The 15,736-nt window shown below is 42.5% G+C and overlaps 1 protein-coding gene across 4 annotated transcripts in view; it reads left to right on the top strand.

Annotated features, from left to right (window-relative positions):
- LOC121870403 (lysophosphatidylserine lipase ABHD12-like) overlaps nt 1–15,736 on the top strand; it is a 152,535-nt gene that overhangs the window by 120,888 nt on the left and 15,911 nt on the right. The gene's annotated exons all lie outside the window — the stretch shown is intronic.

Below are 15,736 nucleotides of genomic sequence, written 5' to 3'. Positions count from 1 at the left end.
CATGCTTGTTTGATTTTTTTTCATTCATTTGAAAACAGGGATGGTTTATTTATACTGTACTGCATTGCTAGTAGCCTAAAGAGCTAATAATTAAGTTTAAGCAAATTTTGAAAGGCAAATATCCCAATACCATAAAAATTTAATAACAGTGGCAGCCATTGCATTCAAGAACAATGCTGCAGCACAGTACAGTACAGGTGATGACAAGAAAGGTGGGTTGTCAAGACTTTACTGGCAGACCGGACATACCAAATAAACACAAAACCTTAATATCAGATTCATTCATGATGATGATGATGCATATTTATAGACAAGGAGCATTTTTTAAGAGTTGATATTCTAAAATTATTTGGTTTATGAAGGCATTTTACTACATCCCTTCACTGCTGCTCAGCCCAGATGCCAATGAAAGAGAAAATTCCTCCTGGAAAACCATTAAACCAATCATCATACATGTGTATGACAGCAATAGTACAGGTAGATGTTAAATGTGGTGATTAGAAAATATGAATGAGCATTAATTTGTTGGATGAACTCACACTGCTAAGCAGTTCTTTGGCTGGGCCCCAAGAGTCAGCCAGGGTTGTTGTGTTATTGCTAGTTTTCAGTAAAATTCAGTTAACACTTTACCATCTTGTACTTTGTCTTTTTTTTTTCCCGCTTGGAGTAATTGCCATACAGCATGCCTTTAAATTTGCAGGGGTTAGGTTCTCAAAATGGTCACGAATAATATTTGCTGACCTGGGGGGGGGTACATTTTTACTTGTGTGCAAAGAAATGCATATTCCCTTTGTGTTTGCCCTTAGGAAAATTATTTATTTTACCTGCATTGTATATATATTTGTGTACACACACACACACACACACACACACACACACACACCTTGACCACCGAAGGGTCAAGACGTACCTGGCGTTCCTCTCGGAGCAGCCAGGTCAACTGTTAAGTTGGCCCATACCAACCCCCTCCCCTGAACCCTCCTCCCCACCGGAATATCAACAAGTTCTCGCCAGAAGTTACAATTTCATTTAGGAAAGGAACGGAACCAGTGTTAAACCGAGGTGAACAGTGGTGAACAGTGCTTAAGTCAGTGAGAACAACTCAACAATAACAGTCACACCCAAGTTAACCTTCACACAGTGAGGTCCCAGGTACCCAGTGATAACGGCCCCCGCGAGACCCAACAACAACCACCGATGTGTTAATCCGTCTACGATAGGAAGGCCTGGGATCAAACCTCACTCATATAACACCATCTGTGAGGGAATTACTACACCACATGTCCCTCATCACACCATCTGTGAGGGAATTACTACACCACGCGATGCCCCTCATAACACCATCTGTGAGGGAGTTACTACACCACGTGAGGCCCCTCATAACACCATCTGTGAGGTAATTACTACACCACGTGAGGTCCCTCATAACACCATCTGTGAGGGAGTTACTACACCACGTGAGGCCCCTCATAACACCATCTGTGAGGGAATTACTACACCACATGTCCCTCATAACACCATCTGTGAGGTAATTACTACACCACGTCAAGTCCCTCATCACACCATCTGTGAGGTAATTACTACACCACGTGAGGTCCCTCATAACACCACCTGTGAGGGAATTACTACACCACGTGAGGCCCCTCATAACACCATCTGTGAGGGAATTACTACACCACGTGAGGCCCCTCATAACACCATCAGCGAGGGAATTACTACACCACGCCAGGTCCCTCATAACAACATCTGAGGGAACTACTACACCACGTGAGTTCCTCCTAACACCATCTGGGAGGGAGTTACTACACTACGAGTTTGCTGTTCAACACCTACATTAATCTGTATGTTCACTGTATGTTCCTTTACCTTTCTCTAATGAAGGCTTTTGTTAAACCACCAATGTATGTAATAAGTCATTTATGTCCCATGTATATTTTCAGCCTTCGGGCTGCAGAATTTTTTCAATAAACCGTTAATTATTATTATTACACACACACAAAACCACAAAACACATACAGTACAAATAAATAATAATGGGAAAATCCTCTCAAGTAATCAGAAACAAGACAAAAAAAAATTAGAAAAAATGTGAGTCGACCCTCAAGTTAACTTCTTGCTTTGTTATTGAAGTTAATAACAAAGCATGGAGTCGACTTGAGGATAGAACTCTCACAATTTTTCTAAAGTTTGTTGTCTTGTTTCTGATTATTTGTGAGAGGATTTTCCCATTATTATTTATTTGTATGTGTTTTGTGTGTGTGTGTGTGTGTCTGTGTGTCTGTCTACACACACAAACACATATACAATACAGGTAAAAGAAATTACTGTCTTTAGAATGAATGGCTCTCTGTCCCGGCTGTGAAAATGCCAGCAACTTTAAAACTACCCTTAGACATTCTTGGGTACTTCCAGGGTGTCATCCGTGAATAATCGAGGTCTGCGAATTAAAAATCCGCGAATTGTCAGGGCATGCTGTAATTTGCCACATCAACGAACTTAAGAAGACTTATTGTCAGTTAGACCTTAAATACAGTCGACCCTCGTTAAAACGGACTAATAGGGGGGAAGGGTGTCCTTTTTAGCCGATTGTCCGAATTAACCAATTTAGGGGTTAATATTGCATTATACAGCTGTGTATGTTTATTTGAGTGCCCCGTCATAGGAGTCTGTTTTCTCTCACTTCAGCACTCCTGAGTCGTCCGTTTTCTCTTAATCTTAGAGTGCACCAGAGACTGTTATATCTTAGTAGTGACACAGAATTTGATGTTGCAACTGGGGTTGCAATTGTTGAGGCAACTTAGGTATGTCTGATTACAGTTGGAATATTCAAGATCCATTGTGAGTGATGTTTAAAGCTTCAACTGTCTTTATGGTTGGTAAAACTTGTCAAGTCTGTCAGTCTGAATGGCATGTGTGAGGCCTTGTGTTTGTACAACCGCTAAATATATAAATATATAATGTTATGATGATTATCAGAAATACATAGGCATAACGAGGTTTATTACAAAGTGATGAAAAGGATACTGTACAGTGGCTAGTCCACAAAACATGTAACCATGTCTCTTTATTTGAGTGCCCCGTCATAGGAGTCCATTTTCTCTCACTTCAGGACGCCTGAGTCTTCCGTTTTCTCTTAATCTTAGAGTGCACCAGGGACTTTGTTATTTCTTAGTAGTGACACAGAATTTGAAATTGCAACCCCAATTGCAACTGGGACAATCCCAGAACCAGAAATTTGATATGGACAGTTCAGATTTCGTCCGATTTATCCGAAATCCGGATTAAAGGGGTCCGAACTAACGAGGGTCGACTGTATATGTAAAAAATATCATTTATTTATAATTTGCTTGCTCCTTTTGCTACAGAATTTATTGCTATTCCAGGGAGGTTAATTTTGTGATGTCTAAGAAGCAAGCCTAATTTTACATAATTCAAGAAACCAGGCCTTGATAGAAAATGTAAGCCAAATTAAAGGTCAAATTTTAACCTGTCTTTGCTGTTGAGAATTATGGAGTATGCTATGCTAGACCAATTGTTCTCTCCAATGAAACAAAGTAGGTTGAGTCCATCAATTTACTTAACCTATAGAAAAAACATCAACAGAAACAACCACATGGAAGATTTATGATGATTTTGTAGTTAATATGTGTTTGAGGAATTCATCCTTCTTGGTTCTTCTTGATCTCACAGCTTTTGATACTGTTGATCATCAAGTATTGGTTGGTGATCTCTTAACTTTTAGTAAATGAGTCTGCTGTATCTGTACCTAAGGCTTACAATATCCATCAGATCATATCCAATGCACTGTATCTTTCCAGTTGGAGTACCATAGGGAACAGTTGGGTCCAATTTTGTTTATCATATACACTTGTGGTTTTGTCTCCTCATTGGAAGGTGAGGCTGTTGGATGAGCGAGGTATGACAAGTTATAATGCGGTGTTTCAGGATTTGTAGATGGTAAATTTAGTGGTGCACATTTATCATGCAGAGTTTCCTCATAAAAATCACATAGTTATGAATATTTTTAGAAACTAAAATCATCTTGATAGAATTGTGTAGGAGTGTAAGCATACAAAAACAAGGTGAATATAGGCAAAAAAAATTTTTTTTATTGTTTTGCATCACTGAACTAATAATTTACAAATCTCATAGCATGTCACATTAACAAGTACAGTACCATGTGTAACCATTTGTTTCATAGAGGAGGGTGTATCTGACTCATGACTTGTCAGTCTACCTATACTGTAATGTTAGTTTTTTTTTAACTTGGACCTTTTATTATTTATTCTTTTCAACAATAAACAAAACTTAAAACTTATTGTTATAATGCTATTTCCTACTTGTGATGCCACAAAAAAAAAACAACAATAACAAACTTGTTTCATCAATTGAAGTGGCTGGCTTAAAGTGGTTGGCACATACAGTTTAGCTATTTTATAACAAGTACCATATACTATACCTTGGTAAACAAGTTGTATCATGAAAATATGTAGAGTAACTGTTCATTATTTTAAACATTCCTTTTGTATTGAATACTTTTTATATGAAGTTAATTGAAAATTTTCATGTTGCTTGAATTGTTCAGAACCATAAACCATATGTGCTAAGACAACTGGCCAAGGCCAGGAGGGTTAGTATGAACAATTACAGTGTTGGACGTTCGTACAGTACTAAAATAGTGCCACTAGCTCAAGCAATTTAGTGCAGTGCAGTACCAGTTATTGTCCAGAAAAGTAGATGTAGAAATTGGTGCACAGGCCTATGCCTTCATCCAGCATACTCTTAAAATAAAAAAATAAAATATTCAACATACAAATACAGGGCATCCTTGCTTAACGTCGGGCTTACGTTCCTGAAAACGTTACGTTATGCGAAACAACATTAAGTGGATCAATTTTCCTCTTAAGAAATAGATAGAATATGGGAGTTATGTTCCCCAGCCTCCCATTGCCCCATGAAAAAAGTTACATATACAGAAAATCATTGCCATTTTTATAGAAAATAGTATACAGTCAACCCTCACTTTATGCGGTCCCACATTCCGCGTTTCCACGTTTACGCGGTACCCTGCCGGAACCCGGGATGCTCACATTCCGCGGTGCGTGTACCCCTTTACGCGGAGAGTGTTCGGCTCGACACTATTTTTAGATTCGCCCCACCCGCCTGCTCCTGCCTCCTCCCGCCTCTGCAAGCCGCGCGGTAAGGTTGCGCAGTGGATGTCTCTGTTGGGTTATCAGTGACGTCATATGACGTATCGGACTGTGATTAGCCATGCATCCCTACCTCCCTCTGCTGCTAGCTGTAATTGGTTTAAAGTAATATGATGTGTCCACCCGGGGGAGGGAGGGAGGGAGGAAAGACGACGCTTGACCTAGCCGCGGCAGTTTCATCCCTCCAGGCCACACCGTGTAATCGTGCATCCATTGTTCTGTAAAATGGCTTCCGCCGGACCACCACCCCCAGAGAGAAACCTTTCCTTGCCTGGACCCAGCCGCCCTAAGCCCAAGAAGACACGACGTTCCTTAAGCTACGAGGTGAAGTACAAGATCATCCAAGAGTTAGAGAAAGGAACAAGACAGGTTGATTTGGCGCGCCAGCATGGTGTGAACGAATCTACGATCCGGACTATAAAGAAGGATGCAGCCAAGATAAAGGAGCACATGAAGATCACAAAGTCTACAGGTGCTTCTATGACCAAGTATTTCCACAACCAGGTGCTTCTCAAGACGGAAAAATTACTTGTGAGCTACTTGGTGCGTCAGGCGCGACGGAACATGGCGGTCGACACGTGAACTGTATGCTGCAGTGTCACGAAAGATGGGAATTACAGAGCCCAAACCCTTTAATGCTTCCTCTTGGTGGTTACAGAGGTTTAAGATGCAGAACAAGATCACCAATATCAACATTGGTGGTGAAGAAGCGAGTGCTGACCGTGCTGCGGCTAGGGAATTTCCTCCGTTTTTACTTGAGATTATGGAGGAAGGACAGTACACCGACGACCAGGTGTTTAACATGGATGAATCTGGTCTTTTTTGGAAAAAACTACCTTCCAAGACCTTCGTTGTGAAGAATGCCAGCAAGATTCGGGGCCGGAAGATGCAGAAGGAGCGCATCACCGTCCGGTTTACCACCAATGCCTCCGGTACCTGTAAGCTCAAGTTATCGGTGATCCACACAGCCCGCAAGCCGCACGCCTACAAGAGCATGGACATGAACAAGTTAAATGTCCACTGGCTGACCGCACGTAAGGTGTGGATGTTCTCTACACTGTCCCTCTCCTGGTTTGATGGCTGTTTCGTTCCCAATGTAAAGAAATTCTGTGAGCAACAGAATGTGCCATTCAAGATTTTGTTGCTGCTGGACAACGCACCAGGACACTTGCCGCTACTGTTAGATCGTCACCCAACGTAAAAGTGGTCTTCCTTCCTCCCAACACTACGTCTATATTACAGCCCATGGACCAAGAGTTAATCTGTAATGTAAAAGCTGCATTCTCAACTAAAAAATTCAAGCTCCTGAACGACTACACCAACACCAGGGAAGAGTTGCGTAACCTGAGTGACACCACCACCGATAGCAAGAGCGAAGACGACGAGGATCAACAGTTAGCAGAGCAAAACATACTTTTCAAACAATTCTGGAGAATATTCAACATCAAGAAAGCTGTGGACTTCTTGGTGGAGGCATGGGATCAGCTGTCTGTAGCAACTGTTCGTCACGCATGGAGACATGTGTTGCAAGGCATTCCGGCCGTTAGGCAGAGTCAATCTGTGACTGGTGAGGTTCAGACTGTTGCAATAGCAGTGGACCTTGCCAGAGAAGCTGCGCAGAGTGTTATAGCTGCAGGCTTCTCCGAGACCACCAACGACGACATCCTGGAGGTGATAAGGGATCCTGATGTGACTACCGACGAGATGGTAGATGATGATGACGTCAGTGAAGAGGCAGGTGGTGCGTCATCCCAAGAAGAACACCGCTTATCCCATAGTAATGTTAGGGGTGCCATCGAGTGTATCGAGAAAGTCAAGTTCCTCCTTTCCGACGACCCTGACGCAAACAGGTATGAAATCTTCACTACCCAGCTGTTGCAGACTATGGAGCCCTACTTCAAGGTTTATCACGACAACATAAACACCAGCCGTCAGCAAAGCATAACAGAGTTCTTCGCCCGCAACCCACCACAGCCAGCCCAAGCCAGTGATAGTGACAGAGGTAGAGACAGTGAAGATGACTTTGAGGGATTTGTCAGGGAGGCCATAACAACTGTGGGTGACAGTGATAGTGACTCACCTGAGGGCCAGTAGCCTTCCCTCTGCCTCGGAACCAGCCTTCATCCCCGTATGCCGACCCATCTCTTCTACTAATGTAAGTGTTCAACCTAACTTTTAGTTTTCCTAACCTAACCTTTATTTTTCCTAACTTAACCTTTATTTTTCCTAACCTAACCTCTTCTATATTAATTGTGTGTGCATACCATCATAAAGTTAAGATAAAATTTTTACTACAACATAGTTGTGTGTCGTCAAAAAGTGGAGTTTGGGGGTCAGCCCGGTCTCTATTTCAATTAATCCCATATGTTATGTTGTTCACTTTACGCGTTTCTCACTTTCCGCGGTACCCTGTGGGTTATATTAACCGCGTAAACTGAGGGTTGACTGTATAGAACTACAGTACTAAGTATGTATTGGTACTCATCGATGGGCGGAGGTAGTAGAGCAAGTGTGTGGTGGGTAGTGGAGCGAAGGAGGAGGATGGTGGGAGCGGAGGAGAAGGGTGGGAGCGGAGGAGGGCGGGAGAAGAGGAGGGTGATGAGCCACTGAGACTCTGCGGCTGCCTCCTCCTCCTGCTCTCACTGGGGTTCCTCCTCTGCTGTTTGCTCCTCCTCCGTTGTTGGCGGGAATGTCTCGGCAGCAACCGTATCTGAACTGGCAGCTTCACCAATCATCTTTATGTTGTAGAAGTTATACCGACGCTTAGATTGTTGAAACCAGCCTCAGCTGGCCGTAAAGGTCTCTTCCTTTGATCCTTCACCCTCTGTTTCCTTCATGTCGTCAAACAAGGATCTGGCTTTGTGTTGGATAACCATAAGGCTCACAGGGGCATTGTGTTGATTCTGGTCCTCCATCCACATTGCCAGCATCTTTCCACCTTCTCTATCACAGTGCTTCTAGTACAAGTTGTCTTAGTAGCACTCGGAGAAGTACCACTTCCAGCACTAACCTTAATCTTGTCAGCGTTGGTCCAGATAGTACGCACCATTGTGGGGGTTAGACCAAGCACAGTGACTATGTCCACAGCCCGTTCCCCTTTTTCAAATCGGGTTAATACATCCATTTTCGTAGCCAGGGTAATGGTCTTACGTTGCCTCTTCACTACACTAGCATCAGTAGCACTTGATGGGCGCTTGGAAGCCATTTTGAATGGTTATAGTACAGTTTTAGAGCAAAAGCACTTGAGCACACACGAATGATGTGAATTCATAACAGAGACTGGCTTGGCGTCGCTTTGGGACGCTGTGACGTTCTGCGAGCGAGGCCAGTGTGCCAAGCCGAGAGAGCGTAGCGCAGCCAGACAAGAGCGGGAAATGCTCCGTAGAAAGTAGTCTGTGATGACGGAAAACAACATAGCATCAGATCACCGGGACGTTAAACGAATTTTTGGTCTCTAAAGTTCAGCGACGTAGTACCGAAACAACGTAAAGCGGGACGACGTTAAGCGAGAACTTACTGTAATTGCTGTGGACTATGGAAGGTTGTGGAGGTGAAAATACATACATTGCTCTATTTTATAACATATCTGCTTGATAACTTGAATTGTGAAAATTTGCTAAGTAAATGCTTAGAATTTTAAACATACCTTATCTTAACTGACTTAGCGGACCAGTACCAACCACCTCAACCAATGCCTCCTATTGGGTGTAGCACACACTTATCAGTGCTCTGGTCCCCAGCTGCCACTCCCACTCAAGTACAGAGACCCTACATCAAGACCTACAGGCCAATTACTGACTCTGCAGTGCGCCTCTTCGGGCAGTGGATAGTTCACCATCCCTGGACTGAAGTACTTAGCGTGGATGACATGGAAACCAAATGGATAAATTATACCAACGCCACCACGGAAGCTCACCACCACTTCTTCCCCGAGAAGTCCGTCAGATCTCACCCAGCTGACTTGCCCTGGATCACACCTCGGATCAAAAGACTTATGCAACAGAGAGACAGAGCCTTTCATCTCAATGACCACATCCGCTACAGGTCCCTTCGCAACCGAGTCATCCGCGAAATACGCACTGCAAAGAAGTCCCACTACCCAACCAAATTACAACACCTGAAGCAGACCAACATCAGTCAATGGTATGGTAAGCTTAAAGAACTCTGTGGACTAAACAATAAGACACACCCCCTCCCCTTCCTTAGCCATCTCACTAATGTTGACGCAGCTGAGCAATCAAATAACCATTTCGCTACTATATGCCAGACGCTCCCCCGGCTTGACACAACCACTCTCCCTGCTTACCTACCAGCCCCCCTTCCCACTGACTTAGTAGAAGAATTTGAAGTAGCAAAACGCCTGGACAAACTAAAATTAAAACGCTCTACCACCCCCATTGACTTACCAATGAAACTCTTCAAGGAGTTCTCCCCGGAGCTTGCTAAACCCCTATGCTCCATCATCAATGCTTCTCTCAGTCAAGCCAGATGCCCAGCTGACTGGAAGACCTCTTATGTATCACCAGTGCCCAAGTCAACCAGCCCACAATCCTTAAATCAGCTACGACCTATTGCAATCACCCCAATACCCAGCCTAATCTGTGAAAGTTTTGTGTTCGACTGGGCTTATGCTGATATTGCAGGAGTCGTAGACCCTCAGCAATTTGGCAATATGAAAACTTCCTCCACCACTCACTGTCTTGTCAGCTTCCTCGATTACATATACCGCCATCTCGAGAAACGAAAAACGTCTGTAGCTGTCACCTTCATTGATTTCACTAAAGCATTCGACCTCGTCGACCACAATATAATCATCAACAAAGCTATTGACCTCGGGCTTCGGAGAAGTTTTATACCATGGCTTACAGACTTCCTCAGTGACTGACACCAAGCTGTACGCTTCCGAGGGGCTGTCTCCACCTTTCAGTCACTCACCTGTGGCGTCCCCCAAGGCACCAAGATGGGACCACTCTGCTTCCTTATGCTCATCAATGATGCCCTAAGAGAAACCCCTGCTCGCTGGAAATATGTCGACGACTCCACCATTGGGATCAGCGTCAACAATTCTGCTCCCGACTATACCGCCCTTCAGGATTTATTGAACAGTCTCCAAAACTGGGCCACCAACAACCATGTCACCATCAACCACACCAAGACCATGGTTATGCACATCAACCTCTCCTTCGACATTGTCCCACCTCCTTCCATTACTCTAGGTCCGAACACACTCCAGGTTTTAGATTCCACGAAGCTCCTCGGCGTCACCATAGACAACAAACTAAATTGGAAACCACACGTCAGTGAAGTTGTCAAATCCTCCAGTTTCCGTCTCCACCTCCTCCGCCGACTCAAGTCCCTCGGAGTTCCTGCACCCGAGCTCCTCAGTGTTTACACAACATTCATACTTCCCAAGCTCACCTAGAAAAAGTGCAAAAGGAGGGCATGCAAGATTATTCTCTCCCCTTCCTACTCCACATATCAAGAAGCACTCAACACACTGACCCTTTCGACTCTCAATGACCATCACCATGACCTCATCTGCAAATTTGGTAAGAAGCTTCTACACCGTCCTCGACACCGGCTCCTACTACCACCTGAGATCCCTAGCCCGAGAATTGCTGTTCGACACCACAACTGCATCCAGCCCATACGTGCACGAACTGATCGCTATAAGAACAGCCCAGTCCCAACCATTGTAAAAATTATCAATAACTTGTAATAAACCAGTGTATTCACTCCAAGTAAATACTACTTCTTGCACTGTCACTATGTTGAAATGCACTGTAGTTTGAGCTTTTCCCCATCTAGTTATTATATATCTTATTTGTATCACTTATGTTACTTGTATATTATTTGTAATTCGAAACCCATTCCCCAAATATGTAACTGTATATTTTCAGCCTTCTGGCTGCCAAGCTCTTTCAATAAACCGTTAATTATTATTATTATTTATTATTATTATCTGAAGTTTTAATTACAATCATATGTACCAACTATTGGGGTAACAGTTTAGAATTCTCCCACAGTTGGTAAGGACTGGGGTTTAATGAGAAATGAGTGGTTTGAGAAAGACCACTATAGTTCTGCAATGTGTGGCTCAAGGTTAGAAGTAAGGATTGTACTGTACAGGGTGTATGCTATACTTCATTAGTTTTCGCATACCGTATAAAAATACTGTACATCACAGTACACTGTGCATGTATTAAAATATTAAAATAGATAAAAATGAAATGGATCGGAACCTCCGATTGGTCTCGATGCTCTCCCTAGCAGTGCAAGTATGCATATGAAGACATTATACACTTCAAGGTTTTCATAAACAAAAGTCTGTATGAATGATATATCAAAAAGAAAAACAAAGTGAAACGAGATAATACTGTACCAGTACATGTAAGAGCTAGGTCTGTTAGGTTCGATCTGCTTCATACATCTGGCAGCCGCTTGTACAGTAGAATTGGGATATATCGCGAGATAGGGGTCTAAGGATGTTCGCTATATACTAAATTGCGATATATAATTACTTGTAATCAATGGGGAAAATAGGGTAAGGTTCTGGAGGCCAATAAAAGTAACTAAACTTGACATAAAATGGCACAGTCTAAAGTTAGCAGAATATAAATTGCATTGCTGGAATCCTTGTAAGACGGCAAATATGCATCAAATATGAAAGATAAATAAATACCATCAGGTAACCATTGTCCTCCCGCCCCAGCTGTCATAATACATCACCTCCCCCCTCCACTTCCTGTAAGATTTAAAGTGGTTTTAGGCCTAAAGTTTGATCTTATAAAATGCCACACACTAGAGTTAGCATAATATAAATTGCATTGCTGGAACTCTTACAAGACAGCGAATCATTTGAATATAGGCATCATAAATTTTGCACAAGAGATAAAAAAAAATTTCAACTGGTATTTTTTGGGGTATTTAGGGGATTCTTAGGAGTGCTTCTGACTTTATACAGCTTTTGGCTTTATGTGAAGTCCCAGGAACATACCCCACATAAGCTGTGAATCTACTGTAAATAAATTTATTGCTAAATAGTCTCTCCTCGACTTATGACGGGGTTCAGTCCCGATGACCAGGTCGTAAGTCGAAAAGGCGAAAATAATACATAGAAATTCTAAAATGGGTGTCTCTTTTTCTTCTCAGCACCACGAGAACTCTCACTTTAACGCTTGCCAACCATTTTAAAGGGAATTACAAACGAAAAATTTTTCAGTACACAGCACGATCACTAACGTCGGGACTCGAAAATACGTAATGTGAAAAATATTTTATACGACCATGTCCGTCGTATGTCTGGATTGTCGTAAGTCGAATATGTCGTAACTAAGGGAGAGACTGTATATTGGAAAATTACGATACTTTTGGTGGTAGTGATAAATTGAAATATTTCCTGCCCGATATCCCTCGCAAAATAAAAAAAATATTGCTATAATACAGTATAGGAAAATGTTGATAATTTTGGTGGCCACGATATAAAAAAATCGTTATATAAAGTTGCTATATATCCCGAACCTACTGTACTGTAGCTTTATAGTACGTAGTCTGAAAGTATTTTATCAGTGAGTGTATAGATACTTTTCAGCAATTTGCCACAATGAAAAGGGTGTCTGCACCCAGCCCATGAGAGGGGAGTAGCTGCTGCCCCAAGCCCTCACAGTGCTGTCTGTGACCGTGACTTGCCCAGGCAGTAGAAAGTCTTATAGCATATACAGTACTATCTCCATTAGATGCAATCCCTCAAACCCGGAATTCTCTGATAGCCGGAATTGAAATTTTCTCAGAAAATCATTCCCAAAGCTGAAATTTTCCAGAAAATTCTGGCTTTGGGAACATTTTTCCGAAGGGCACATTTTCCGGAAAATTCCGGGGATGGTGGAGGTTTTTTGGGGGTTTGAAAGATGAAAATCAGGCGCATTTTCTGGAAATTCCGAGAAGAATTTTCCGTTAACCGTAAAATTCCGGGGATGGGGGATATTTTTCCGGGTTCGAGAGATGATGTAATGGGCAATTTCTGGAACTTCCGAGAAAATATTTCCGCTACCTGTAAAATTCCGGAGATGAGGGATTTTTTACGGCTTTGAGAGAGTCGTCTCATTACCCGGAAATCTCTCATTCCCAGAAGTGCTCTGCACCAATTGTTCCGGCTAATGGGGATATCACTAATATGAAGGATAAAATATAAACAGATTATTTAGAAAGGTTAGAGAAGGAAGAGGATCTGGGCATGGTAGATGATGATGAATTGTCGTTTGAGGAACATATACTGTACAGTAGAATGTCGATTTAAAGCGATTCAATTAAAGATTATTGATTTAAAGCGACACCCACAATTAAGGAAAATGTTTTAATTTAAAGCGAATATTTCCTATTTTGAGCGAGTCAATCTGGCGCGTCCTATTTTAAATTTTGCGCCTAATGCTTCCCACCAGATGTGTCTCTGGGCATGCTACATGGCTGCCCGCCACCCTCTCACACCCTCCCACATCCTCAGTTCTTGCAGTGACGCTCTAGTGAACGGACACTATCTCCTTCTACCACGTGCATCAACCATCGCCACTACATCATTAACTACCCGAAAGGCCAAGAAATCAAGGCAAGCAATTACACTGGAGCAGAAAAACAAGGTGCTGGAAGCACTGTAGCGTGGAAATGGTGTTTCCCGCGTGTCAGATGCATCCACAGCCACAGCACTAGACAGTGATGTGGATGATGAGCTGGTCGAGTTGGGCTCTGCATCTTCAGAGGATGAATTGCCTAACTGAAGTTGAGTGAAAATCAATTTTTGATAGCATAAAGTATTTAAAAAATAAGATGAGAGGAAAGTGAGTGCTGGGTGAGTCAGGCGGGTGGTGATTGGCACCAGTGCGACCACCCTCTCACATCAGCTGATCGCTAGTAAACAGACCATTTTGCATCCCTTAATTTTAGCTGTGTTGATTTATGCGTGTTTGTTTATTCTAGGAGATAGGCTGAGGACAAACTATACACTGTACGAGGTCTGTCCGGAAAGTATCCAGCCATTTACTATTAAAAAAAATATTGCTTACCTAAGACAATGGCACCTTAGTCCCCTTCAAGGTACTCCCCTTGGGACCTCACACACTTCTCCCAGCGTCCCTTCCACTTTTCAAAACGGTCTGCAAAGTCCTCTTTCTGGATCTCCATCAGCTGCCTCGTCTCATTCTCCTTAATCTCGTCTAGGCCAAACAATAATGAAGGAGTACTGCATCGAAGTTTTTCGCCGGCTGAGGGATGCGGTAAGAAGAAACCACTGTAGCTGTGGGCAAGTGGTGACTGGCAACTTCATCATGACAACATGCCTGCCCATTCTTCACGTCTCGTGCAGGTTTTTTTGGCAAAACATCGCATCACCCAGGTCTCTCAACCCCTCTACAGCCCAGATTTGGCTCCCTGCGACTTCTGGCTTTTCTCAAAGCTAAAATCGCCGTTGAAAGGGAGGAGATTTCTGACCGTGGACGAGATTAAGGAGAATGCGACGAGGCAGCTGATGGAGATCCCGAAAGAGGACTTTTCAGACTGTTTTGAAAAGTGGAAGGGACGCTGGGAGAAGTGTGTGAGGTCCCAAGGGGAGTACCTTGAAGGGGACTAAGGTCCCATTGTCTTAGGTAAGCAATATTTTTTTAATAGTAAATGGCTGGATACTTTCCAGACAGACCTCGTATATATACAGTATACATATACGTACACAGAGAATAAAAACTTATCTTTTTGTAGTAATGTATAGACTTAAAATTCAGAAGAGGACAGTTTACGGTTATTCTTTTTTATAAAGGACAAGCGGGTCTAAAAAAGGACAGACTGTCCTTAAAAGGCCAGACCTGGCAACCCTGCACGGCAGCTCCAGCGCGACCACCCTCTCACATCAGCTGATTGCTAGTAAACAGACCATTTCACGTCCCATAATTTTAGCTGTGTTGATTTATGAGTGTTTGTTTTAACAATATACTACAAAAAACAATGTTTTGTTTATTCTAGGAGATGGGTGGAGGTGCATTTAGGTAAACTCTCGGTCTTTTTAGTATTTTGTGTTTCTCTCAAATACCAAACTAAATTATTCCAATGAAACAACACTTCGATTGGAACGTATCTCGTGTTATATCGACGTTCTATGTACTGTACTGTGAAGTGATTTAGACAAACCACATGATAGACCTGATCCAGCAAACATTCCCGCCATGCTGGGCTAGAAGTTTCCTGAGATGGCCGTGTATAACCTGAGGATACTTATAACTGGATACCATGTTGGTAAAACTATGTACATAATATAAAATGTGGATATTCAAAACCATTTATTTTTCATAAACCATGGGTTTATAAAAAAAATAAATGTTGTTTTATATTTATTGCTTTCAGTTTTAAACAAGTGATCAGTAGAGCAGTAATGAATGTGTCTTCATTTTAATTATTTTTTGTAGACTTTAGTTTAGATCATTGAAGGCTATTACCTAAATGAGGTGCCTATCTTAAAAGGAACTCTGTGAAAGGGAGATACTGTA

This window comes from Homarus americanus, unplaced genomic scaffold (genome assembly GCF_018991925.1).
Source record: "Homarus americanus isolate GMGI-L3 unplaced genomic scaffold, GMGI_Hamer_2.0 scaffold40856, whole genome shotgun sequence".
Taxonomy (NCBI): Eukaryota; Metazoa; Arthropoda; class Malacostraca; order Decapoda; family Nephropidae; genus Homarus; species Homarus americanus.
This window is presented reverse-complemented; position numbering and strand designations above follow the sequence as displayed.